The sequence below is a fragment of the Pseudophryne corroboree genome, unplaced genomic scaffold (assembly GCF_028390025.1).
Source record: "Pseudophryne corroboree isolate aPseCor3 unplaced genomic scaffold, aPseCor3.hap2 scaffold_1152, whole genome shotgun sequence".
Classification (NCBI taxonomy): domain Eukaryota; kingdom Metazoa; phylum Chordata; class Amphibia; order Anura; family Myobatrachidae; genus Pseudophryne; species Pseudophryne corroboree.
In genome coordinates this window covers 153868-181195 of record NW_026967777.1, presented here as the reverse complement: position 1 = coordinate 181195, position 27328 = coordinate 153868, and the positions used below count along the sequence as shown (strand labels likewise).

The following is a 27328-nucleotide window of genomic DNA, read 5'->3' as shown; positions in this document are numbered from 1 at the left end:
TAGAAAGAAAATTTTAAAGCCTACTGTTAGGCCATCATCTACAAGACATAGCCCTGAATTTTCCAATGCGTAGCTCTTTGCAAAAGAGAGATATTGGCAAGGAAAAGCTGTCTTGTACCTTTGCATTTTTCTCCCAAACGAAGGACACTAGAAAGATAATTTTAAAGCCTCCTGTTAGGCCATCATCTACACGACATAGCCCTGAATTTTCCAATGCACAGCTCTTTGCAAAAGAGAGATATTGGCAAGGAAAAGCTGTCTTGTACCTTTGCATTTTTCTCCCAAACGAAGGACACTAGAAAGAAAATTTTAAAGCTTCCTGTTAGGCCATCATCTACACGGCATAGCCCTGAATTTTCCAATGCGCAGCTCTTTGCAAAGGAGAGATATTGGCAAGGAAAAGCTGTCTTGTACCTTTGCATTTTTCTCCCAAACGAAGGACACTAGAATGAAAATTTTAAAGCCTCCTGATAGTGCTTCATCTACACGGTATAGCCCTGAATTTTCCAATGCGCAGCTCTTTGCAAAAGAGAGATATTGGCAAGGAAAAGCTGTCTTGTACCTTTGCATTTTTCTCCCAAACGAAGGACACTAGAAAGATAATTTTAAAGCCTACTGTTAGGCCATCATCTACACGACATAGCCCTGAATTTTCCAATGCGCAGCTCTTTGCAAAAGAAAGATATTGGCAAGGAAAAGCTGTCTTGTACCTTTGCATTTTTCTCCCAAACGAAGGACACTAGAAAGAAAATTTTAAAGCCTCCTGTTAGGCCATCATCTACACGACATAGCCCTGAATTTTCCAATGCGCAGCTCTTTGCAAAAGAGAGATATTGGCAAGGAAAAGCTGTCTTGTACCTTTGCATTTTTCTCCCAAACGAAGGTCACTAGAAAGAAAATTTTAAAGCCTCCTGTTAGGCCATCATCTACACGACATAGCCCTGAATTTTCCAATGCGCAGCTCTTTGCAAAAGAGAGATATTGGCAAGGAAAAGCTGTCTTGTACCTTTGCATTTTTCTCCCAAACGAAGGACACTAGAAAGAAAATTTTTAAGCCTCCTGTTAGGCCATCATCTACACGGCATAGCCCTGAATTTTCCAATGCGCAGCTCTTTGCAAAAGAGAGATATTGGCAAGGAAAAGCTGTCTTGTACCTTTGCATTTTTCTCCCAAACGAAGGACACTAGAAAGAAAATTTTAAAGCCTCCTGTTAGTGCTTCATCTACACGGTATAGCCCTGAATTTTCCAATGCCCAGCTCTTTGCAAAAGAGAGATATTGGCAAGGAAAAGCTGTCTTGTACCTTTGCATTTTTCTCCCAAACGAAGGACACTAGAAAGAAAATTTTAAAGCCTCCTGTTAGGCCATCATCTACACGACATAGCCCTGAATTTTCCAATGCGCAGCTCTTTGCAAAAGAGAGATATTGGCAAGGAAAAGCTGTCTTGTACCTTTGCATTTTTCTCCCAAACGAAGGACACTAGAAAGATAATTTTAAAGCCTCCTGTTAGGCCATCATCTACACGACATAGCCCTGAATTTTCCAATGCGCAGCTCTTTGCAAAAGAGAGATATTGGCAAGGAAAAGCTGTCTTGTACCTTTGCATTTTTCTCCCAAACGAAGGACACTAGAAAGATAATTTTAAAGCCTCCTGTTAGGCCATCATCTACACGACATAGCCCTGAATTTTCCAATGCGCAGCTCTTTGCAAAAGAGAGATATTGGCAAGGAAAAGCTGTCTTGTACCTTTGCATTTTTCTCCCAAACGAAGGTCACTAGAAAGAAAATTTTAAAGCCTCCTGTTAGGCCATCATCTACACGACATAGCCCTGAATTTTCCAATGCGCAGCTCTTTGCAAAAGAGAGATATTGGCAAGGAAAAGTTGTCTTGTACCTTTGCATTTTTCTCCCAAACGAAGGACACTAGAAAGAAAATTTTAAAGCCTCCTGTTAGGCCATCATCTACACGACATAGCCCTGAATTTTCCAATGCGCAGCTCTTTGCAAAAGAGAGATATTGGCAAGGAAAAGCTGTCTTGTACCTTTGCATTTTTCTCCCAAACGAAGGACACTAGAAAGAAAATGTTAAAGCCTCCTGATAGGCCATCATCTACACGACATAGCCCTGAATTTTCCAATGCGCAGCTCTTTGCAAAAGAGAGATATTGGCAAGGAAAAGCTGTCTTGTACCTTTGCATTTTTCTCCCAAACGAAGGACACTAGAAAGAAAATTTTAAAGCCTCCTGTTAGGCCATCATCTACACGACATAGCCCTGAATTTTCCAATGCGCAGCTCTTTGCAAAAGAGAGATATTGGCAAGGAAAAGCTGTCTTGTACCTTTGCATTTTTCTCCCAAACGAAGGACACTAGAAAGATAATTTTAAAGCCTCCTGTTAGGCCATCATCTACACGACATAGCCCTGAATTTTCCAATGCGCAGCTCTTTGCAAAAGAGAGATATTGGCAAGGAAAAGCTGTCTTGTACCTTTGCATTTTTCTCCCAAACGAAGGACACTAGAAAGATAATTTTAAAGCCTCCTGTTAGGCCATCATCTACACGACATAGCCCTGAATTTTCCAATGCGCAGCTCTTTGCAAAAGAGAGATATTGGCAAGGAAAAGCTGTCTTGTACCTTTGCATTTTTCTCCCAAACGAAGGTCACTAGAAAGAAAATTTTAAAGCCTCCTGTTAGGCCATCATGCTTCGTGTGTCAGGAGCATGTGAGTGTCAGGTGCGTGTGTGTGTCAGGCGCTGCGTGTGTCAGGCGCTGCGTGTGTCAGGCGCTGCGTGTGTCAGGCGCTGCGTGTGTCAGGCGCTGCCTGTGCGTTAGGCGCTGCGTGTCTGTGTGTGTCAGGCGCTGCGTGTCTGTGTGTGTCAGGCGCTGCGTGTGTGTCAGGCGCTGCCTGTGCGTGTGTGCCAGGCGCTGCCTGTGCGTGTGTGTCAGGCGCCGCGTGTCTGTCAGGCGCCGCGTGTGCGTCAGGCGCCGCGTGTGCGTCAGGCGCCGCGTGTGCGTCAGGCGCCGCGTGTCTATGTGCGTCAGGCGCCGCGTGTCTATGTGCGTCAGGCGCCGCGTGTGAGTGTGTGCGTGTGTGTCAGGTCCGTGTGAGTGTCAGGTGCTGCGTCTGTGTGTGCGTGTGTCAGGTGCTGCGTGTGAGTGTGTGCGCGTGTGTCAGGTCCGTGTGAGTGTCAGGTGCTGTGTGTGTGTGTGTCAGGTGCTGTGTGTGTGCGTGTGTGTCAGGTGCTGTGTGTGTGTGTGTGTGTGTCAGGTGCTGTGTGCGTGTGCGTCCAGCGCTGCATATGCGTATGCGTGTCAGGCGTTGCATGTCTGTGTGTGTCAGGCGCTGCGTGTCTGGGGGGGGTGGCCGGACACACAGCTGAGAGGGGGGGGGGTGGCTGGACACACAGCAGAGAGGGGAGGGTGACCGGACACACGGCAGGGAGGGGAGGGGGTAGGGGGTGGCCGAACACAGCAGGAAGAGGGGGGAGTTGACCAGAAGAAAGCACAAACACAGTCCCCCACTACCACAAATAATGCAGTTGAGTTTCCCACATTTGGGGAAATCACAGGGGTCAGCATACCCAGAATGCAATGAATGAACCTCACCCTGGGAGAACAATCTTCATGACCATGGTATCTCCTATGCAAAATAAGTATGATTTGGGATAGGGCTGGGGAGGGCCGCTGCAGCCCTTGTAGATTCTTATAAATAAAAGTTCTTCTTTTCTTGTCAAAATTAATAGCTAAGAATAGGCTGCCTGAGGCAGCCCCCTCTTAAGTGGCCTGCTACTGAAGGCACCAACTACAAACTGAGCTCCCTGTTCATGGAAGCGAGGTTATAGAGGAGGGGGCGCTGAGCATCTTGGGAACAGTCAAAAGCTTTGAGCCTGTTGGTGCCTCAGATCAAGATCCTACTCTACACCCCAATGTGAATCCTTGTGGAGTCCAGTGTACCCCACAGAAGAAATGAATGTGTCACACCCATTGGCAGCAACATTAGAATAGCTGCTGATGGGCACAATTGAGAAAGGAAGGGGGGAAAACATTTGAATCCAGCACATATATGTAATTTGAATATGTAATTTGTACCTTCCTACTTTAAAATGTAATGGATGAACCTCACCCTGTGAGAACTATCTTCATGATCAAGAGATCTCATACGCAAGAAAAGCATGTGCTGGGATAGGGCTGTGGAGGGCGGCTGCTCGGGCACACACCCGTCAAGTTAAGGAGATTCAACTGAGGAAGCACAAGGGAACTGCAGGGAGACCACATATTTTCAGATGAACATGAGAGGGCGGAAGGCTGCCTAATACTGAAGCACCCTCAAACATCAAACCATATGCAACAACTAGTACAAGCATTCCTGGGGAAAGGTCTGCAGCAGACGGATTTGCATACGGTGATGTCATCCAAGCAATGGGCATAGTTGGCTGCAACCCTCGTCTGCATATGAAAAGAGAAAATGGTCACGCAGGGCATGGCGGCCTTTGTGGGGTTGCGCTTGGATGACCCCTAGATCGCTTTATACACCCCCATCAGTGTGGGGCTCATGTTGGCCATGCCCAAGCCCCTGAAGCATTCAAGCTGATTTCTTGCAGCAGCTGGACCCAGTAACAGCTCCAGAGTTGCTCTACAAGACAAGTAAAAGGGTGTGAGCCCTGCAGCACCACCTGTAGTTTGCATACACACATATATAGGACAGCATCTCTTATATGCCCCAGGGGCAATAAAATAGTAGCCTTATCTAGGGTATCCGTCCATGCCGCTACAGCACTACACACCCAGGCCGACGCAATTGCCGGTCTGAGTAAGGTACCTGAATGTGTATAAATGGACTTCAGGGTAATCTCCTGTTTGCGGTCAGCAGACTCTTTGAGGGTAGCCGTATCCTGGGACGGGAGGGCTACCTTCTTGGATAAGCGTGTTAATGCTTTGTCCACCCAAGGGGAGGATTCCCATCGTAACCTATCCGTTGATGGGAAAGGGGAATCCTTTTGGAAATCTGCAGGAGATTCCCAAGCTTTTTCACATAACTCGTTCAGCTCGTGTGAGGGGGGAAAGGTTACCTCAGGCTTCTTTCCCTTGTACATATGTACCCTCTTGTCAGGGATAGGGGGCTCCTCTGTGATGTGCAAAACATCTTTTATTGCCATAATCATATATCAAATGTATTTTGCCAATTTTGGCTGTAACTTTGCATCATCGTAATCGACACTGGAGTCAGAATCCGTGTCGGTATCTGTGTCAACAATCTGGATAGTGGGCGCTTATGAGACCCTGACAGTCCCTGCGACATAGGATTAGGCATTGGTTGAGACCCTGACTGTCCCAAAGCTTCTGCCTTGTCTAATCTTTTGTGCAATGAGTTTACACTAGCATTTTAAACATTCCACATATCCATCCAATCAGGTGTCGGCGGAGACACCACGTTCATTTGCTCCCGCTCCTCTCTAATATAGCCTTCTTCCTCAGACATGTCGACACACGTGTACCGACACACTACACACACAGGGAATGCTTTTTCTGAAGACAGTTTCCCCACAAGGCCCTTTGGAGAGACAGAGAGAGAGTATGCCAGCAGACAGCAAACTAGGCTGGAGAGAGACCTAAGACAAAGAAATCTGAATTATATGAAAGCCGACCAGTGGAAACACAAATTATGCAGCCAAGTTTCCCACATTTGGGGAAATCACAGGGGCAGCACACCCAGAGTGCAATGGGTGAGTCTTGCCCTGGGAGAAGCACCTTCATGATCATAGTATCTCACCTGGCAGGTAAGTAGGAGTTGGGCTAGAGCTGGGGAGGGTCGCTGCTCGGGCACCCCCCTGTCAAATGAAGGAGATCCAACTGAGGCAGCACAAGGGAACTCTCGAAAGAAGAACAAGGCTAGAGGAAGATCTGAGACAAAGAAATCTGACTTTTACCAGAGCTGACCAGAGGAAAGCACAAACACAGTCCCCCACTACCACAAATAATGCAGTCGAGTTTCCCACATTTGGGGAAATCACAGGGGTTAGCATACTCAGAATGCAATGAATGAACCTCACCCTGGGAGAACAATCTTCATGACCATGGTATCTCCTATGCAAAATAAGTATGATTTGGGATAGAGCTGGGGAGGGCCGCTGCTCAGGCACATCTCTGTCAAGTAAAGGAGATTCAACTGAGGCAGCACAAGGGAACTCTCATCTGGGGACAACAACTGCAGGGAGAACACATATTTTCAGATGAACATGGGAGGGCAGAAGGCTGCCTAATACTGAAGCACCCCCAAACAACAAACCAAATGCAACAACTAGTACAAGCATTCCTGGGGGAAGGCCTGCAGCAGATGGATTTGCATACGGTGATGTCATCCAAGCAGTGGGTCAAAGTTGGCTTCAACCCTCATCTGCATATGAAAAGAGAAAAGGGGCGTGCAGGGCATGGCGGCCTTTTGCGGCGCTTGGATGACCCCTAGTTCGCATTAAACACCTCCACCCTCCTTCGGTGTGGGGCTCATGTTGGCTATGCCCCAGCCCCTGAAGCATTCAAGCTGATTTCTTGCAGCAGCTGGGCACTGTAACAGCTCCAGAGCTGCTCTGTAAGGCAAGTAAAAGGGTGTGGGCACTGCAGCACTACCTGTAGTTCGCATTGTGCGTTGGAAGGCACAAAGTAAGCAGACAGGAGGAGAAGTCAGGATAGTGCACAAGGGTATAGAAGGGAGGGGCTCAAAAAAAAAAGAAGTGGAAACAGACAGCAAACTAGGCTGGAGAGAGACCTGAGACAAAGAGATCTGAATTATATGAAAGCAGACCAGTGGAAACACAAATTATGCAGTCAAGTGTCCCACATTTGGGGAAATCGCAGGAGCAGCACACCCAGAGTGCAATGGGTGAGCCTTGCCCTGGGAGAAGCACCTTCCTGATCATAGTATCTCACTTGGCACGTAAGTAGGAGTTGGGCTAGAGCTGGGGAGGGTCGCTGCTCGGGCACCCCCCTGTCAAGTGAAGGAGATCCAACTGAGGCAGCACAAGGGAACTCTCAAAAGAAGAACAAGGCTAGAGGAAGATCTGAGACAAAGAAATCTGACCTGTTTTTCCCAAGAGGAAACTATATTAGGAATGCAGACATATGATGGTGGCCCTGTTGGCACCACCGATAACTGACTGGGTAAATGTTTCAGTAATATCAGAGTAAGGTTGGATAAATCTGTGTCCCAGACACAGACGTAGAGAATAGATGTGATATTCATGGCTATGTTTCTTTTCCCTCAGGCCCCGCTGGGTCGCAAAAATGTTATTTTGCCCAGTTACTACACACTGATACTGACACGGATACTGATACTTATGTCGACCATAAGTTTCCTGATTAGATCCAATATTGGCAAGGAGCATTCAGTACATGATTGTGGATATTATGGACATATTAAAATCACTGAAGACCCTGCTGTTCCTGACAAAGGGGTCTATATGTATGTATATATAGATATATAATGAAAGCTGATGTAACGTTCCTCCATCTCTGTTTGAGAAAGTCTGGGCCAGCTCGACAAAATGGTTTCAAATCCCCAAAAGGATTCTGGTTGTTTATTCATTTCCCGCCGCGGACAGAATACAAATACATGTGCATGGGTGAGTAGTAGTATTCAAGAATTGGTCGAATACCTTGTCATCCGATATAGATACCCTGGAGAGATGGGATACTCCTTACGTTGTATCATATCAAGGACACTGCAGCATACTTACGTGAGACTGCAAGGGATATAGGACTCTTGAGTTCACGGGCCAATTTCATGGCAGTGTCGGATAGGAGGGCATTGTGGATTCACCAAGAGAATGCTGATGCTGACTCCAAGAAGAAAGGGAGTCTCTTCCCTATGAAGGTGAAGCCTTGTTTGGTGATATCTAATTAGCACACAGGTAAGGAATTAAGAAAATCTTTATTTAAGGGTGAAGATGTTTCTCACAAAATCGTTGCCCCAATGCATCGTTGAAATTCAAGCTGGAAAGATGATTTTAATATATCACTTGTACATTTTGTATTGCTCTTCTGGTGACAATGTAGTTTGTTTTTGTCAATTACCATTTTAATAATAGGGTAAAGAAAATTAAGTGGATTTTTGAAAGAAAACAATACTGTCAATATACTATTAAAACAAATTAAAATGGTAAAAGTTATTGTACTTTAAGTAAAAATAAAAGAGACAAAATATCAATCCCAGTTTTGGATTACTTTAATTAACAAAAAAAAATGCATATAGCAGAGGATAGTTTCAATCTGCCTACCTCTGGGTTATGGGCCCAGCATGCTTCCATTGCTGTACTCTGCTGCACATGTAAGTGCAAGAGATCCTGAAGCACTCACTCATCATGGGAAAGTACCAATGTGTTTCTTCGTTGGTTGATAGAAGAAACATCTTACAAAAACTCTCCAGATTATTGACTTTTTTAAGTTTTTCTAGGAAACGTTTTAGATGAATGCTTATTAGCATTTGTCAGTATGTACTTTTGCAAAGTGTCTCTGTGGCGCAATCAGTTAGTATGTACGGCTATTAACCAAAAGGTTAGTGGTTCAATCCCACCCAGGGACGTAATTGACCTTGTTATCAGATTTTTGTGATCTTTAAGTAGACAAGTCAAATTTCATACCCCCTGTTATTGTGTAGGGTACCTGGCCTTCTCTGATGTAATCAGAGTTAGATTTGATTCAGTGATTTTATAAAAAAAGCTAGGAAGCACAATTTAGCAGTGGGTAGCAGAGAAAAAAAATATGCTGGCAGAAAAATCCAATTGAGTGATTAAACAGCTCTTTATTTTCTGGCTTTATTTTTATGCTAACAAATTTGTTCTCTGAAAAGTGTCCACAAAGCCAAGTCTCTGATTAACACCTTTGTAAGGATGGTTTTTCACCTATTACTAAATTAAACTTGCTTCATTGGAAAGGCAGCAAGATGCATCCTCATTTCAATGTCTACTGAAATAATACAGGTTGACACCAGGAAACATTAACGCCACTGCATCCTTGCTGCTTTCTCATGTGGAAGTCTGTTTAATGTGAAAACAAGGTGATATCTAATTAGCACACAGGTAAGGAATTAAGAAAATCTTTATTTAAGGGTGAAGATGTTTCTCACAAAATCGTTGCCCCAATGCATCATTGAAATTCAAGCTGGAAAGATGATTTTAATATATCACTTGTACATTTTGTATTGCTCTTCTGGTGACAATGTAGTTTGTTTTTGTCAATTACCATTTTAATAATAGTGTAAAGAAAATTAAGTGGATTTTTGAAAGAAAACAATACTGTCAATATACTATTAAAACAAATTAAAATGGTAAAAGTTATTGTACTTTAAGTAAAAATAAAAGAGCCAAAATATCAATCCCAGTTTTGGATTACTTTAATTAACAAACAAAAAAATGCATATAGCAGAGGATAGTTTCAATCTGCCTACCTCTGGGTTATGGGCCCAGCATGCTTCCATTGCTGTACTCTGCTGCACATGTAAGTGCAAGAGATCCTGAAGCACTCACTCATCATGGGAAAGTACCAATGTGTTTCTTCGTTGGTTGATAGAAGAAACATCTTACAAAAACTCTCCAGATTATTGACTTTATTAAGTTTTTCTAGGAAACGTTTTAGATGAATGCTTATTAGCCTTTGTCAGTATGTACTTTTGCAAAGTGTCTCTGTGGCACAATCAGTTAGTGTGTACGGCTTTTAACCAAAAGGTTGGTGGTTCAATCCCACCCAGGGACGTAATTGACCTTGTCATCAGATTTTGGTGATATTTAAGTAGACAAGTCAAAATTTCAAACCCCCTCTTATTGTGTAGGGTACCTGGCCTTCTCTGATGTAATCAGAGTTAGATTTGATTCAGTGATTTTATAAAAACATCTAGGAAGCACAATTTAGCAGTGGGTTGCAGAGAAAAAGAAATATGCTTGCAAAAAAATCAAATTGCTTGATTTAACAGCTCTTAATTTTCTTGCTTAATTTTTATGCTAACAAATTTGTTCTCTGAAAAGTGTCCACAAAGCCAAGTCTCTGATTAACACCTTTGTAGGGATGGTTTTTCACCTATTACTAAATTAAACTTGCTTCATTGGAAAGGCAGCAAGATGCATCCTCATTTCAATGTCTACTGAAATAATACAGGTTGACACCAGGAAACATTAACGCCACTGCATCCTTGCTGCTTTCTCATGTGGAAGTCTGTTTAATGTGAAAACAAGGTGATATCTAATTAGCACACAGGTAAGGAATTACGAAAATCTTTATTTAAGGGTGAAGATGTTTCTCACAAAATTGTTGCCCCAATGCATCATTGAAATTCAAGCTGGAAAGATGATTTTAATATATCACTTGTACATTTTGTATTGCTCTTCTGGTGACAATGTAGTTTTTTTTGTCAATTACCATTTTAATAACAGGGTAAAGAAAATTAAGTGGATTTTTGAAAGAAAACTATACTGTCAATATACTATTAAAACAAATTAAAATGGTAAAAGTTATTGTACTTTAAGTAAAAATAAAAGAGCAAAAATATCAATCCCAGTTTTGATTACTTAAATTAACAAAAAAAATGCATATAGCAAAGGATAGTTTCAATCTGCCTACCTCTGGGTTATGGGTCCAGCATGCTTCCATTGCAGTACTCTGCTGCACATGTAAGTGCAAGAGATCCTGAAGCACTCACTCATCATGGGAAAGTACCAATGTGTTTATTCGTTGGTTGATGGAAGAAACATCTTACAAAAACTCTCCAGATTATTGATTTTTTTATGTTTTTCTAGGAAACGTTCTAGATGTATGCTTATTAACCTTTGTCAGTAAGCACTTTTTGCAAAGTGTCTCTGTGGCGCAATCGGTTAGTGTGTTCGGCTATTAACCGAAAGGTTGGTGGTTCAATCCCACCCAGGGACGTAATTAAACTTGTGATCAGATTTTGGTGATATTTAAGTAGACAAGTCAAAATTTCAAACCCCCTCTTATGGTGTAGGGTACATGGCCTTCTCTGATGTAATCAGAGTTAGATTTGATTCAGTGATTTTATAAAAAAACAGCTAGGAAGCACAATTTAGCAGTGGGTTGCAGAGAAAAAAAATATGCTGGCAGAAAAATCCAATCGAGTGATTAAACAGCTCTTCATTTTCTGGCTTTATTTTTATGCTAACAAATTTGTTCTCTGAAAAGTGTCCACAAAGCCAAGTCTCTGATTAACACCTTTGTAAGGATGGTTTTTCACCTATTACTAAATTAAACTTGCTTAATTGGAAAGGCAGCAAGATGCATCCTCATTTCAATGTCTACTGAAATAATACAAGTTGACACCAGGAAACATTAACGCCACTGCATCCTTGCTGCTTTCTCATGTGGAAGTCTGTTTAATATGAAAACAAGGTGATATCTAATTAGCACACAGGTAAGGAATTAAGAAAATCTTTATTTAAGGGTGAAGATGTTTCTCACAAAATCGTTGCCCCAATGCATCATTGAAATTCAAGCTGGAAATATGATTTTAATATATCACTTGTACATTTTGTATTGCTCTTCTGGTGACAATGTAGTTTGTTTTTGTCAATTACCATTTTAATAATAGGGTAAAGAAAATGAAGTGGATTTTTGAAAGAAACCAATACTGTCAATATACTATTAAAACAAATTAAAATGGTAAAAGTTGTTGTACTTTAAGTAAAAATAAAAGAGCCAAAATATCAATCCCAGTTTTGGATTTCTTTAATTAACAAAAAAAATGCATATAGCAGAAGATAGTTTCAATCTGCCTACCTCTGGGTTATGGGCCCAGCATGCTTCCATTGCTGTACTCTGCTGCACATGTAAGTGCAAGAGATCCTGAAGCACTCACTCATCATGGGAAAGTACCAATGTGTTTCTTCGTTGGTTGATGGAAGAAACATCTTACAAAAACTCTCCAGATTATTGACTTTTTAAAGTTTTTCTAGGAAACGTTTTAGATGAATGCTTATTAGCCTTTGTCAGTATATACTTTTACAAAGTGTCTCTGTGGCGCAATCAGTTAGTATGTACGGCTATTAACCAAAAGGTTGGTGGTTCAATCCCACCCAGGTACCTAATTGACCTTGTTATCAGATTTTGGTGATCTTTAAGTAGACAAGTCAAAATTTCAAACCCCCTGTTATGGTGTAGGGTACCTGGCCTTCTCTGATGTAATCAGAGTTAGATTTGATTCAGTGATTTTATAGAAACAGCTAGGAAGCACAATTTAGCAGTGGTTTGCAGAGAAAAAAAATATGCAGGCAGAAAAATCCAATTGAGTGATTAAACAGCTCTTTATTTTCTGGCTTTATTTTTATGCTAACAAATTTGTTCTCTGAAAAGTGTCCACAAAGCCAAGTCTCTGATTAACACCTTTGTAAGGATGGTTTTTCACCTATTACTAAATTAAACTTGCTTCATTGGAAAGGCAGCAAGATGCATCCTCATTTCAATGTCTACTGAAATAATACAGGTTGACACCAGGAAACATTAACGCCACTGCATCCTTGCTGCTTTCTCATGTGGAAGTCTGTTTAATGTGAAAACAAGGTGATATCTAATTAGCACACAGGTAAGGAATTAAGAAAATCTTTAATAAAAGGGTGAAGATGTTTCTCACAAAATCGTTGCCCCAATGCATCATTGAAATTCAAGCTGGAAAGATGATTTTAATATATCACTTGTACATTTTGTATTGCTCTTCTGGTGACAATGTAGTTTGTTTTTGTCAATTACCATTTTAATAATAGGGTAAAGAAAATTAAGTGGATTTTTGAAAGAAAACAATACTGTCAATATACTATTAAAACAAATTAAAATGGTAAAAGTTATTGTACTTTAAGTAAAAATAAAAGAGCCAAAATATCAATCCCAGTTTTGGATTACTTTAATTAACAAACAAAAAAATGCATATAGCAGAGGATAGTTTCAATCTGCCTACCTCTGGGTTATAGGCCCAGCATGCTTCCATTGCTGTACTCTGCTGCACATGTAAGTGCAAGAGATCCTGAAGCACTCACTCATCATGGGAAAGTACCAATGTGTTTCTTCGTTGGTTGATAGAAGAAACATCTTACAAAAACTCTCCAGATTATTGACTTTTTTAAGTTTTTCTAGGAATCGTTTTAGATGAATGCTTATTAGCAATTGTCAGTATGGACTTTTGCAAAGTGTCTCTGTGGCGCAATCAGTTAGTGTGTACGGCTATTAACCAAAAGGTTGGTGGTTCAATCCCACCCAGGGACGTAATTGACCTTGTTATCAGATTTTGGTGATCTTTAAGTAGACAAGTCAAATTTCATACCCCCTGTTATGGTGTAGGGTACCTGGCCTTCTCTGATGTAATCAGAGTTAGATTTGATTCAGTGATTTTATAAAAACATCTAGGAAGCACAATTTAGCAGTGGGTTGCAGAGAAAAAGAAATATGCTGGCAAAAAAATCAAATTGCGTGATTAAACAGCTCTTCATTTTCTGGCTTTATTTTTATGCTAACAAATTTGTTCTCTGAAAAGTGTCCACAAAGCCAAGTCTCTGATTAACACCTTTGTAGGGATGGTTTTTCACCTATTACTAAATTAAACTTGCTTCATTGGAAAGGCAGCAAGATGTATCCTCATTTCAATGTCTACTGAAATAATACAGGTTGACACCAGGAAACATTAACGCCACTGCATCCTTGCTGCTTTCTCATGTGGAAGTCTGTTTAATGTGAAAACAAGGTGATATCTAATTAGCACACAGGTAAGGAATTAAGAAAATCTTTATTTAAGGGTGAAGATGTTTCTCACAAAATTGTTGACCCAATGCATCATTGAAATTCAAGCTGGAAAGATGATTTTAATATATCACTTGTACATTTTGTATTGCTCTTCTGGTGACAATGTAGTTTGTTTTTGTCAATTACCATTTTAATAATAGGGTACAGAAAATGAAGTGGATTTTTGAAAGAAAACAATACTGTCGATATTCTATTAAAACAAATTAAAATGGTAAAAGTTATTGTACTTTAAGTAAAAATAAAAGAGACAAAATATCAATCCCAGTTTTGGATTACTTTAATTAACAAAAAAAAATGCATATAGCAGAGGATAGTTTCAATCTGCCTACCTCTGGGTTATGGGCCCAGCATGCTTCCATTGCAGTACTCTGCTGCACATGTAAGTGCAAGAGATCCTGAAGCACTCACTCATCATGGGAAAGTACCAATGTGTTTCTTCGTTGGTTGATGGAAGAAACATCTTACAAAAACTCTCCAGATTATTGACTTTTTAAAGTTTTTCTAGGAAACGTTTTAGATGAATGCTTATTAGCCTTTGTCAGTATGAACTTTTGCAAAGTGTCTCTGTGGCGCAATCAGTTAGTATGTACGGCTATTAACCATAAGGTTGGTGGTTCAATCCCACCCAGGGACCTAATTGACCTTGTTATCAGATTTTGGTGATCTTTAAGTAGACAAGTCAAAATTTCAAACCCCCTGTTATGGTGTAGGGTACCTGGCCTTCTCTGATGTAATCAGAGTTAGATTTGATTCAGTGATTTTATAAAAACAGCTAGGAAGCACAATTTAGCAGTGGGTTGCAGAGAAAAAAAATATGCTGGCAGAAAAATCCAATTGAGTGATTAAACAGCTCTTCATTTTCTGGCTTTATTTTTATGCTAACAAATTTGTTCTCTGAAAAGTGTCCACAAAGCCAAGTCTCTGATTAACACCTTTGTAAGGATGGTTTTTCACCTATTACTAAATTAAACTTGCTTCATTGGAAAGGCAGCAAGATGCATCCTCATTTCAATGGTAAGTCAACCTTCTTGCCCTATGTTCCCTGTCAACGGATGAAGACGCATCATTATCTACCGCAGTCATTTTGGCCCAATAGATATGCAAGAAGTTTAGATTCCCCTTTCTTTGCAGGTAGAGGAAGGAAAAGGAAGAGGTCTGTAGCCTCTTCAAGATTGCAGGACCAGAGATTGTCCTCTGCTTCTGCCAAATCCACTGCATGACACTGGGGCTTTCTTGCAGGAGCCCACACCAGTGGGGGCACGTCTAAAACTCTTCAGTCAGTTCTGGATTCATTCGGACCTGGACTCGTGGGTTTTACAAATAGTGTCCCAAGGGTACAAACTGGGGTTTCAAGACGTTCCCCCTCACCGATTGTTCAAATTGGCCTTAGTCAGCAGGGAGAAGGTTTTTATTCAAGCCTCTTCGTGGTCCCGAAGCCGGACGGCTCAGTCAGACCAATCTTAAATCTGAAATCCCTCAATTTCTTCCTAAAGAAATTCAATTTCAAGATGGAATTTTCTCAGGGCAGTGATCTCCAGTCCGGAGGACGGAGATTTCATGGTTTTGGTAGACATAAAGGATGCCTACTTACATGTTCCCATTTAGCCACTGCCTCAAGCTACCTAAGGTTTGCAATTCAGGATTGTCATGACCAATTTCAGACATTGCCGTTTGGTCTGTCCACGGCTCCGAGGATTTTCACCAGGGTGATGGTGGAAATTATGGTTCTCCTTCGCAAGCAAGGAGTCACAATTATCCCGTACTTGGATGATCTCCTGATAAAGGCGAGATCCAGGGACCAGTTGGTGCAAAACATTGCACTCTCCCTGACAGTTCTTCAACAACATGGTTGGCTCCTAAACTTGCCAAAATCGCAGTTGGTCCCAATGACGCGGTTGTTGTTTTTGGGAGTCATACTGTTAGGCGCCGGGGTCCGCTTGATGGTCTGCGCGGCCCGGCGCCTAGCAACTAGAGACGCCGTGCACGTACAGCCGCCGGCTCCCTAGCAACGCTAGACGCCGGGTGCGCTGAGCCGCACGGACCCTAGCAACGGGGACGCCACTGGCGGACCGCGTTCCCCGTTGCTAGGCTTTAGGAAATTAAGATATTCACCTGCTCTCTGGCCGTGCAGCAAGGCAGCTGCACGGCATTTATTCTAATCAGCCTTTAGCAGCTGATTGGAGGACTCCTTGTTAAATACACTCCCAGGGCTTCTCACAGACGCCGGTAATAGCTTCCTGCATGCTGCCTTTGTTTGCTGAGAGTCTGTTTCCAGTCCTGCTGTATCCGGTCATTCCAGTCCGCAGAAGTCCGGTATTCGGGAGTTGTCATCTCATCCCAAGAGGTCGTTTGGTTCCCTGGAGTCCTGACTGATCACCGTTTTATATCCAGTGGTGTTCGTGAGTTGCGGCTCTGCCGTGTGTTGCGGCTCAGCCGCTTTACCTTTTATATTTTGTGTTTGGAGCATTTGCGGAGGGTTCCGCTTCCACAAGTCCTCTCTGGTACTTGGCGGTGCCGGGTAGGAGAATTGGACAAGTGGATATTTTGGTTGTCCTTTTTCCTGGCGGTTTCTCCGCACATATTATAGTTTTGAGTTTGCTTAGCCCCTGGCCTGGTTGTTTAGTTAGAGGGCCTCTTGTTATCACCCTGTCTCAGGTTTCCCTTTGTCTCTCATTAAGACCGGGGGGCATCGAAGTTGGGCAGACATAATCCGCCCTTCAAACGCGGCTGCCAAGGGCTCAAGAAACCATAGTCTCGCAGGGGATTTCTGACAACATGGGTGAGACAACAGAGTTAGGGCGCCAGGGGCTATTTTCCTGTCCTGCTCCCTTCCCCAGCATTCCGTTCCAGTGCTCCAGTCCTTGCCATAAGATCTTCTCTGACCAGAGTGCTGGAATCATAACATTATTACCGGCCATACCAAAACTTAAAATTAAACGGGGTTTAATTTTTTCTCATTCAGTTTTGTGATAGTTTATCGGCCTCATGAATCCAACAGGTTTAGGGCCAAATCCTGGTCAGCTCTTAGTCAGCCAGATTCAAGAACTTACTCAGATGGTTCAGGATCTTTTTCTTCGGGTGAAGTCGCAGGAAGATCTTTTGCGAGCTTCCCCAAGGGTAGTCCCTGAACCAAAGATGCATTTGCCTGACCGTTTTTCTGGTGATAGAAAAGAGTTTTTTAATTTTAAAGAATCCTGTAAACTTTATTTTCGTTTAAGACCGACTTCCTCGGGTACTGAATCTCAGCGGGTCGGGTTTATTATTTCTTTGCTCCAGGGGGATCCTCAGACCTGGGCATTTGGTTTAAGAGCAGAGGATCCGGCATTGTTGTCAATTGACGCTTTTTTTGAGTCTTTAGGGCTCTTGTATGATGACCCTGATAGAGAGGCGTCCGCTGAAAGTCAGTTGCGCGCTCTCAGACAGGGTAGAAATCCTGCAGAGGTTTATTGTACGGAGTTTCGCCGTTGGTCGAACGACTGTGGCTGGAATGACCCAGCCCTGCGCAGTCAGTTTCGCCTCGGCTTATCAGAGTCTATAAAAGACAGTCTCCTTCAGTACCCCGCTCCTGAGACTCTCGATAAACTCATGGAGCTTTCTATTAAGATTGATCGTCGTCTCAGAGAGCGGAGGGCTGAAAAAGGAGCACCTGTAAGGTCAAGTCCGTGTGTATATTCCATTCCTGAAGACGTAGAGGAGACCATGCAGATGGGTCTCTCCCGGCTGTCTCCTGAAGAAAGAGCCAGAAGGCAAAATTCTGGTCTTTGTCTGTACTGTGGGGGTAAGGGACATTTTGCTCGTAATTGTCCAAACAAGTCGGGAAACGCTTTGACCAGGTGAATTGTGAGGGGGTTCACCTAGGTCTGCAGCTTATCTCCTCGAATAACTCCCTTTTAGTCCCAGTTAAAGTTTCCTTTGGCAGCCTCAGTTCTTTGGTGTCGGCTTTTGTTGACAGTGGAGCTGCAGGAAACTTTATGGATTTAACTTGGGCTAAGGCCTTAGGCATTCCTCAGTTACCTTTGGGTAGGTGTGTCACCATGCATGGCTTAGATGGGAGTCCGCTGTCTAATGGGATTATTTCTCTCCGTACACCCCCTGTACTACTTACAGTAGGAGCTCTACATTCCGAGAAAATCGAGTTCTTTCTTACACATTGCCCAGCAGTTCCAGTTGTTCTGGGTCACCCTTGGCTGGCCTTTCATAATCCCACCATTGATTGGCGGTCGGGGGAGATTTCACATTGGGGTACTTTTTGTGATAAGGAATGTATCACGTTTCCAGTCAGAGTAGCAGCTATCATTCCAGAACTCATTCCGGTGGAATACCAGGAGTTTGCTGATGTTTTCTCCAAAGGCAATGCGGACATTCTGCCTCCCCATCGGCCTTATGATTGTGCTATTGAGTTAATTTCTGGTGCCGCATTGCCAAAGGGAAGATTATATGCATTATCCGGGCCAGAAACTGCGGCTATGAATGATTATGTAAAGGAGAGCCTTGAGAAAGGATTTATTAGACCATCAAAATCTCCTTTAAGTGCAGGCTTCTTCTTTGTGGAGAAAAAGGATGGCTCGCTTAGACCTTGCATTGATTTTAGAGCCCTGAATAAGATCTCAGTTAAAAACACCTATCCTTTGCCGTTGATTTCTGTACTCTTTGATCAGTTACGTTCTGCTGTGATTTTTTCTAAAATTGACCTTAGAGGAGCGTACAACCTCATCCGAATTAAATCTGGAGATGAGTGGAAAACGGCCTTCAGTACTCAGTCGGGTCACTACGAATACCTGGTGATGCCGTTCGGCCTGTCCAATGCTCCGGCAGTTTTTCAAGACCTCATTAACGATGTGCTCCGTGACTTCCTAGGGAAATTCGTGGTCGTTTACTTAGACGACATCCTGATTTTTTCTAAATCAATGGAACAACATGTTACCCAGGTGCGTCTGGTTCTTCAAAATTTATGTGAGAATCATTTATATGCCAAGCTGGAGAAGTGTGAGTTTCATGTCACGGAAGTATCTTTTTTAGGGTACATAATTTTCCATGGAACCAAAGAAACTCCAGGCCATCCTTAGTTGGGCGCAACCCACCAATTTAAAAGCAATTAAGCGTTTTTTAGGGTTTGCGAATTATTATAGAAGGTTCATTCATTCTTTTTCTGACCTGGTTGCTCCCATTGTAGCTCTGACAAAGAAAGGAGCGGATCCTACCAACTGGTCGCGTGAAGCTGAGTTGTCCTTTCGGGCCTTGAAACAAGCCTTTGTCTCGGCTCCAGTCCTCAGACATCCTAATCCGGAATTGCCCTTTGTGGTGGAGGTTGATGCCTCGGAGGTTGGAGTGGGGGCTATCCTTTCTCAAAAGGATCCGGAGTCTCTGGAGTTACATCCTTGTGCCTTTATGTCCAGGAAATTCTCCTCCGCTGAATCCAACTATGACGTTGGTAATCGGGAGTTACTGGCGGTAAAATGGGCTTTCGAGGAGTGGAGGCATTGGCTGGAGGGAGCAAAACATACTATTTCGGTATTGACTGACCATAAGAACCTGCAATAGATTGAATCGGCTAAGCGGCTTAATGCCCGGCAGGCACGTTGGGCATTATTTTTTTTACGCGTTTCAAATTTATAATCACTTTCAGGCCTGGTTCCAAGAATACTAAGGCTGATGCCCTGTCACATAGCTTTCTTCCGGTTCACAATAACAATCCTGTTACCCCCATACTTCCATCTTCGGTCATCTGGGCGGGCCTCACACAAGATTTATTTACCCAGTTAAAACAGCTTCAACACCAAGCTCCTAGAATTACTCCTGCTGGTCGTCTTTACGTCCCTGAGTTTTTGAGAGTTACTGTTTTAACGGAATTCCATGATAACAAAGTTTCAGGGCATCCAGGAGTCTCTAAGACATTGGAGTTAGTCTCTCGCTCAGTATGGTGGCCTGGTCTTTCTAAAGACGTCAAGGAATTTGTTTATTCATGTCAGGTTTGTGCACAGCATAAGGTTCCCCGTTCCTTGCCCATCGGGCAACTTATGCCCTTAAATGTTCCTCTCAGGCCATGGTCTCATATTTCCATGGATTTTGTGGTTGACCTTCCCCTTTCAGCCGGATTCCGAGTCATATGGGTGGTAGTGGACCGTTTTAGTAAAATGGCTCATTTTATTGCTCTTCCCCGATTGCCTTCTGCCCAAGGGTTGGCAGTTTTGTTTCTCCGCCATGTATTCAGGCTTCATGGGTTGCCTACTGATATTGTTTCTGATCGGGGTCCACAATTCATCGCACAATTCTGGAAATGTTTTTGTGCCTCATTGAAGATGAAATTGTCGTTAACATCCGGTTACCACCCACAATCCAACGGGCAAACCGAACGAGTTAACCAATCATTGAAACAATATTTGCGCTTGTATTCAGCCAAACTCCAGAATGATTGGTCCGAGTTTCTTCCGTTGGCTGAATTTGCTTACAATAATTCTTGTCATTCCTCCACTAAAGAGTCTCCATTCTTTTCAGTTTTTGGTTTTCACCCCAGAGCTAATTCTTTTTTTCATCATTCCTCAGTCTCCTCGCTTACCTTAACCTCCCATCTCAGAGCCATTTGGAAAAAGGTGCACCTTGCTCTCAGAAAAGCGGCCTTTCGAGAGAAGAAATTTTCTGACAGGCTCCGACGTCCTTGCACTTTTAAGGTGGGAGATAGGGTGTGGTTGTCGACTCGCAACATCAGGCTTCGACAATCCTCAGCTAGACTGGGACCCAAATTTATTTGGCCATTTCTTATTATTAAAAGAGTCAACCCAGTTGCCTTTCGGTTACGTTTACCAAGATCTCTCAGGATTGGAAATACGTTTCATTGTTCCCTGTTGAAACAATACGTTTCTTCCAGTAGATTTCCTCGGAAGATCTCTCAGGGTAGATCTCCAGTGGATGTACAGGGACAACAGGAGTTCTTGGTAGAGAAGGTTCTCGATTCCAAATTGTCCCGGGATCGGCTGTATTTTCTGGTTCACTGGAAAGGCTATGGTCCGGAGGAAAGGTCTTGGGTCCTGGATAAGGATCTTCATGCCCCGAGGCTCAAGAGGGCATTTTTTTGGGAATTTCCTCAGAAACCTGGCTTTAGGGGTTCCTTGACCCCTCCTCAAGGGGGGGGTACTGTTAGGCGCCGGGGTCCGCTTGATGGTCTGCGCGGCCCGGCGCCTAGCAACTAGAGATGCCGTGCACGTACAGCCGCCGGCTCCCTAGCAACGCTAGACGCCGGGCGCGCTGAGCCGCACGGACCCTAGCAACGGGGACGCCACTGGTGGACCGCGTTCCCCGTTGCTAGGTTTTAGGAAATTAAGATATTCACCTGCTCTCTGGCCGTGCAGCAAGGCAGCTGCACAGCATTTATTCTAATCAGCCTTTAGCAGCTGATTGGAGGACTCCTTGTTAAATACACTCCCAGGGCTTCTCACAGATGCCGGTAATAGCTTCCTGCATGCTGCCTTTGTTTGCTGAGAGTCTGTTTCCAGTCCTGCTGTATCCGGTCATTCCAGTCCGCAGAAGTCCGGTATTCGGGAGTTGTCATCTCATCCCAAGAGGTCGTTTGGTTCCCTGGAGTCCTGACTGATCACCGTTTTATATCCAGTGGTGTTCGTGAGTTGCGGCTCTGCCGTGTGTTGCGGCTCAGCCGCTTTACCTTTTATATTTTGTGTTTGGAGCATTTGCGGAGGGTTCCGCTTCCACAAGTCCTCTCTGGTACTCGGCGGTGCCGGGTAGGAGAATTGGACAAGTGGATATTTTGGTTGTCCTTTTTCCTGGCGGTTTCTCCGCACATATTATAGTTTTGAGTTTGCTTAGCCCCTGGCCTGGTTGTTTAGTTAGAGGGCCTCTTGTTATCACCCTGTCTCGGGTTTCCCTTTGTCTCTCATTAAGACCGGGGGGCATCGAAGTTGGGCAGACATAATCCGCCCTTCAAACGCGGCTGCCAAGGGCTCAAGAAACCATAGTCTCGCAGGGGATTTCTGACAACACGGGTGAGACAACAGAGTTAGGGCGCCAGGGGCTATTTTCCTGTCCTGCTCCCTTCCCCAGCATTCCGTTCCAGTGCACCGGTCCTTGCCATAAGATCTTCTCTGACCAGAGTGCTGGAATCATAACACATACTGGACACAGAAGAGGTTTTCTTCCAGTGGAAAGGCTATGGAGATCCAGAGTCTGGTCAAACAAATTCTGAAACCAGCAAGAGTGTTAATCCATCAATGCATTCAGTTGCTGGGGAAGATGGTTGTGGCCTACGAGACCATTCAGTTTGGCAGGTTCCATGCCAGAGTGTTCCAGTGGGACCTGTTGGACAATTGGTCCGGATCCCACCTACACATGCACCGGAGGATAATCCTGTCTTCCAAGACCAGAATCTCACTCCATTGGTGGCTGCACAGTTCTCACCTCCTAGAGGGGCGATGGTTCGGGATCCAGGACTGGATCCTAGGGACCACAGATGCAACCCTCCGAGGCTGGGGAGCAGTCACACAGGGGGAAAACGTCCAAGGAAGATGGTCAAGTCAGGAAAGTTGTCTCCACATAAATGTTCTGGAGTTAAGGGCCATTTAATAACTGCAGACACAGTACACACTGGGACGAGTGCCCAGCATCCTCAACAGACTAAGAGAAAAGGATTTACCGGTAGGTATTAAAATCCTAGTTTCTCTAACGTCCTAGAGGATGCTGGGGACTCCGTAAGGACCATGGGGATAGTCGGGCTCCACAGAGTTCATGATCTTCACTGAGGTAGCGCACAGCACTGCAGCTGTGCGCCATTGCTCCCATACACCTCACATACTCCGGTCACTGTAAGGGTGCAGGGCGCAGGGGGGGCGCCCTGGGCAGCAATATAAACCTCTTTTTAGCAAAAATATAACATATATACAGCTGGGCACTGTATATATGTATGAGCCCCCACCAATTTTACAGTTTAAGCGGGACAGAAGCCCGCCGCCGAGGGGGCGGGGCTTCTCCCTCAGCACTCACCAGCGCCATTTTTTCTCCACAGCACCGCTGAGAGGAAGCTCCCCGGACTCTCCGCTGCTTATACCACGGTAGAGAAGAGGGTTGAAAAGAGAGGGGGGCACATAATTCGGCGCAAATTACATACAGCAGCGCTACTGGACAAACATTAAGTTACTGTGTTATTCCTGGGTTATATAGCGCTGGGGAGTGTGCTGGCATACTCTCTCTCTGTCTCTCCAAAGGGCCTTGTGGGGAAACTGTCTTCAGAAAAAGTATTCCCTGTGTGTGTGGTGTGTCGGTACACGTGTGTCGACATGTCTGAGGAAGAAGGCTATATTAGAGAGGAGCGGGAGCAAATGAATGTGGTGTCTCCGCTGACACCTGATTGGATGGATATGTGGAATGTTTTAAATGCTAGTGTAAACTCATTGTACAAAAGATTAGACAAGGCTGAAGCTTTGGGACAGTCAGGGACTCAACCCATGCCTGATCCTATGTTGCAGGGACTGTCAGGGTCTCATAAGCGCCCACTATCCCAGATTGTTGACACAGATACCGACACGGATTCTGACTCCAGTGTCGATTACGATGATGCAAAGTTACAGCCAAAATTGGCAAAATCCATTCGATATATGATTATGGCAATAAAAGATGTTTTGCACATCACAGAGGAACCCCCTGTCCCTGACAAGAGGGTACATATGTACAAGGGAAAGTAACCTTTGAGGGGGTCACACGAGCTGAACGAGTTATGTGAAAAAGCTTGGGAATCTCCAGATAAAAGACTGCAGATTTCCAAAAGGATTCTTATGGCGTATCCTTTTCCATCAACGGATAGGTTACGATGGAAATCCTCCCGTAGGATGGACAAAGCATTAACACGCACAGCTACAGTTGGAAAATCAAATTTTTTACCTTATGTTCCCTCACAGCATAAGAAAGCTCCGCATTATCAAATGCAGTCCTTTCGGTCACAAAGAAACAAGAAAGTGCGAGGTGCGTCCTTTCTTGCCAGAGGTAGGGGCAGAGGAATAAAGCTGCACAACACAGCTAGTTCCCAGGAACAGAAGTCCTCCCCGGCCTCTACAAAATCTACCTCATGACGCTGGGGCTCCACTGGCAGAGTCCGGCCCATGTGATGTCATGCAGCTGCTCTGACCACGCCTCCTGTTTCTCCGTTGCCGACCCCATTTTGAAACCGTGCCCCCGCACCGCTCCATCTCCGACTTGGAAATGGAGTGTTGTTGACCCCCCTCCCCCCCCCCCTTCACCGATTCACAGGCAGAGGTGATCGCATTATCTGCGGGGTGCCGCAGAAAATGCAGGCGGATGCGTATGCTCTTAGCAGTTTTTGCAGTTGGATTGCGATCCAACCTGAATCAGGCCCCATTACCTATCACAATGCACTGCGGGTAGTACAAAATGGGGTTAATATAGGAGAAAAAACCCCAGAGCTGTGCTCCTTAACTGTCCCTGGTGGCTAGTGGAGCGGCTGCCCAGTAATCAGTGTCCACGCCAGTGCGCACACGGCCCGCCCCCATCAGCGGCCTCGTGATCCCGGAGGGCGGTGTGTGTGTGACTGACCTTAGGAAGAAACCGGAGCCTCCGCTGCAGTGACCCAGCAACCGGGGCACGGGAGTATACTGCGCCACTGGGAGTGATGGAGCTGCAGTAAAGAGGTCTATTAGACCTAGCCTGCTGCAGCCCTTGTAGATTCTTATAAAAAAAGTTCTTCTTTTCTTGCCAAAATTAATAGCTAAGAATAGGCTGCCTGAGGAAGCCCCCTGTTAAGTGGCCTGCTACTGAAGGCACCAACTACAAACTGAGCTCCCTGTTCATGGAAGCGAGGTTATAGAGGAGGGGGCGCTGAGCATCTTGGGAACAGTCAAAAGCTTTGAGCCTGTTGGTGCCTCAGATCAAGATCCTACTCTGGTGTACATATACAATGTGAATCCTTGTGGAGTCCAGTGTACCCCACAGAAGAAATGAATGCGTCACACCCATTGGCAGCAACATTAGAATAGCTGCTGATGGGCACAATTGAGAAAGGAAGGGGGGAAAACATTTGAATCCAGCACATATATGTAATTTGAATATGTAATTTGTACCTTCCTACTTTAAAATGTAATGGATGAACCTCACCCTGTGAGAACTATCTTCATGATCAAGAGATCTCATATGCAAGATAAGTATGTGTTGGGATAGGGCTGTGGAGGGCGGCTGCTCGGGCACACCCCTGTCAAGTTAAGGAGATTCAACTGAGGAAGCACAAGGGAACTCTCATCTGGGAACAACAACTGCAGGGAGAACACATTTTCAGACGAATGTGGGAGGGCAGAAGGCTGCCTAATACTGAAGCACCCCCAAACAACAAACCAAATGCAACAACTACTGCAAGCATTCCTGGGGGAAGGCCTGCAGCAGATGGATTTGCATATAGTGATGTCATCCAAGCAGTGGGCATAGTTGGCTGCAACCCTCGTCTGCATATGAAAAGAGAAAAGGGTCACGCAGGGCATGGCGGCCTTTGTGGGGTTGCGCTTGGATGACCCCTAAATCGCTTTATACACCCCCACCCCCCATCAGTGTGGGCTCATGTTGGCCATGCCCCAGCCCCTGAAGCATTCAAGCTGATTTCTTGCAGCAGCTGGACCCAGAAACAGCTCCAGAGTTGCTCTAAAAGACAAGTAAAAGGGTATGAGCCCTGCAGCACCACCTGTAGTTTGCATACACACATATATAGGACAGCATCTCTTATATGCCCCAGGGTCAATAAAATAGTATCCTTATCTAGGGTATCCATCCCCACAGATAAGGTATCCGTCCATGCCGCTACAGCACTACACACCCAGGCCGACGCAATTGCCGGTCTGAGTAAGGTACCTGAATGTGTATAAATGGACTTCAGGGTAATCTCCTGTTTGCGGTCAGCAGACTCTTTGAGGGTAGCCGTATACTGGGACGGGAGGGCTACCTTCTTGGATAAGCGTGTTAATGCTTTGTCCACCCTAGGGGAGGATTCCCATCGTAACCTATCCATTGATGGGAAAGGATACGCCATAAGAATCCTTTTGGAAATCTGCAGTCTTTTATCTGGAGATTCCCAAGCTTTTTCACATAACTCGTTCAGCTCGTGTGACCCCCTCAAAGGTTACCTCAGGCTTTTTCACCTTGTACATATGTACCCTCTTGTCAGGGACAGGGGGTTCCTCTCTGATGTGCAAAACATCTTTTATTGCCATAATCATATATCGAATGGATTTTGCCAATTTTGGCTGTAACTTTGCATCATCGTAATCGACACTGGAGTCAGAGTCCGTGTCTGTATCTGTGTCAACAATCTGGGATAGTGGGCGCTTATGAGACCCTGACAGTCCCTGCAACATAGGATCAGGCATGGGTTGAGACCCTGACTGTCCCAAAGCTTCAGCCTTGTCTAATCTTTTGTGCAATGAGTTTACACTAGCATTTAAAACATTCCACATATCCATCCAATCAGCTGTCGGCGGAGACACCACATTCATTTGCTCCTGCTCCTCTCTAATATAGCCTTCTTCCTCAGACATGTCGACACATGTGTACCGACACACCACACACACAGGGAATGCTTTTTCTGAAGACAGTTTCCCCACAAGGCCCTTTGGAGAGACAGAGAGAGAGTATGCCAGCACACACCCCAGCGCTATATAACCCAGGAATACACAGTAACTTAATGTTTGCCCAGTAGTACTGCAGCATGTAATTTGCGCCAAATTATGTGCCCCCCCCCCCCCTCTTTTCAACTCTCTTGTCTACCGTGGTATAAGCAGGGGAGAGTCCGGGGAGCTTCCTCTCAGCGGTGCTGTGAAGAAAAAATGGCGCTGGTGAGTGCTGAGGGAGAAGCCCCGCACCCTCGGCGGCAGGCTTCTGTCCCGCTTAAACTGTAAAATTGGCGGGGGCTCATACATATATACAGTGCCCCGCTGTATATGTGTTATATTTTTGCCAAAAAGAGGTTTATATTGCTGCCCAGGGTGCCCCCCCCCCCCCCCTGCGCCCTGCACCCTTACAGTGACCGGAGTGTGTGAGGTGTATGGGAGCAATGGCGCACAGCTGCAGTGCTGTGCGTTACTTCAGTGAAGATCATGAAGTCTTCTGCCGCCTCTGAAGTCTTCTTTTCTTCTCATACTCACCCGGCTTCTATCTTCCGGCTCTGCAAGGGGGACGGAGGCGCGGCTCTGGGACGGACGGCGAGGGTGAGATCCTGCGTACCAATCCCTCTGGAGCTAATGGTGTCCAGTAGCCTAAGAAGCAGGACCTTGCAACTCAGAGAGTAGGGCTGCTTCTCTCCCCTCAGTCCCTCGATGAGGGAGTCTGTTGCCAGCAGTGCTCCCTGAAAATTAAAAACCTAACAAAATACTTTCTGTCAGAAAGCTCAGGAGAGCTCCTGAAAAGCACCCAGTCTCCACTGGGCACAGTATCAAACTGAGGTCTGGAGGAGGGGCATAGAGGGAGGAGCCAGTGCACACCCAGAACTAAAGTCTTTCTTAAAGTACCCATGTCTCCTGCGGAGCCTATCTATCCCCATGGTCCTTAC

General features: G+C 44.7%; 5 non-coding genes across 5 annotated transcripts; 1 reads left to right on the top strand and 4 right to left on the bottom strand.

The window, feature by feature from the left end:
• Nucleotides 1-3493: 3493 nt before the first annotated feature.
• On the bottom strand, nt 3494-3657 carry LOC134990252 (U1 spliceosomal RNA). The gene has a single exon (XR_010195116.1). It is a non-coding gene; the product is annotated as a U1 spliceosomal RNA (small nuclear RNA).
• A 1965-nt stretch (nt 3658-5622) lies between these two features.
• Nucleotides 5623-5785, bottom strand: LOC134990255 (U1 spliceosomal RNA). The gene has a single exon (XR_010195118.1). It is a non-coding gene; the product is annotated as a U1 spliceosomal RNA (small nuclear RNA).
• Nucleotides 5786-5937: 152 nt separating this feature from the next.
• On the bottom strand, nt 5938-6101 carry LOC134990251 (U1 spliceosomal RNA). Its single transcript, XR_010195115.1, has one exon. It is a non-coding gene; the product is annotated as a U1 spliceosomal RNA (small nuclear RNA).
• A 675-nt stretch (nt 6102-6776) lies between these two features.
• On the bottom strand, nt 6777-6939 carry LOC134990253 (U1 spliceosomal RNA). Its single transcript, XR_010195117.1, has one exon. It is a non-coding gene; the product is annotated as a U1 spliceosomal RNA (small nuclear RNA).
• A 3898-nt stretch (nt 6940-10837) lies between these two features.
• On the top strand, nt 10838-10911 carry TRNAN-AUU (transfer RNA asparagine (anticodon AUU)). The gene has a single exon. It is a non-coding gene; the product is annotated as a tRNA-Asn (tRNA).
• Nucleotides 10912-27328: the final 16417 nt, after the last annotated feature.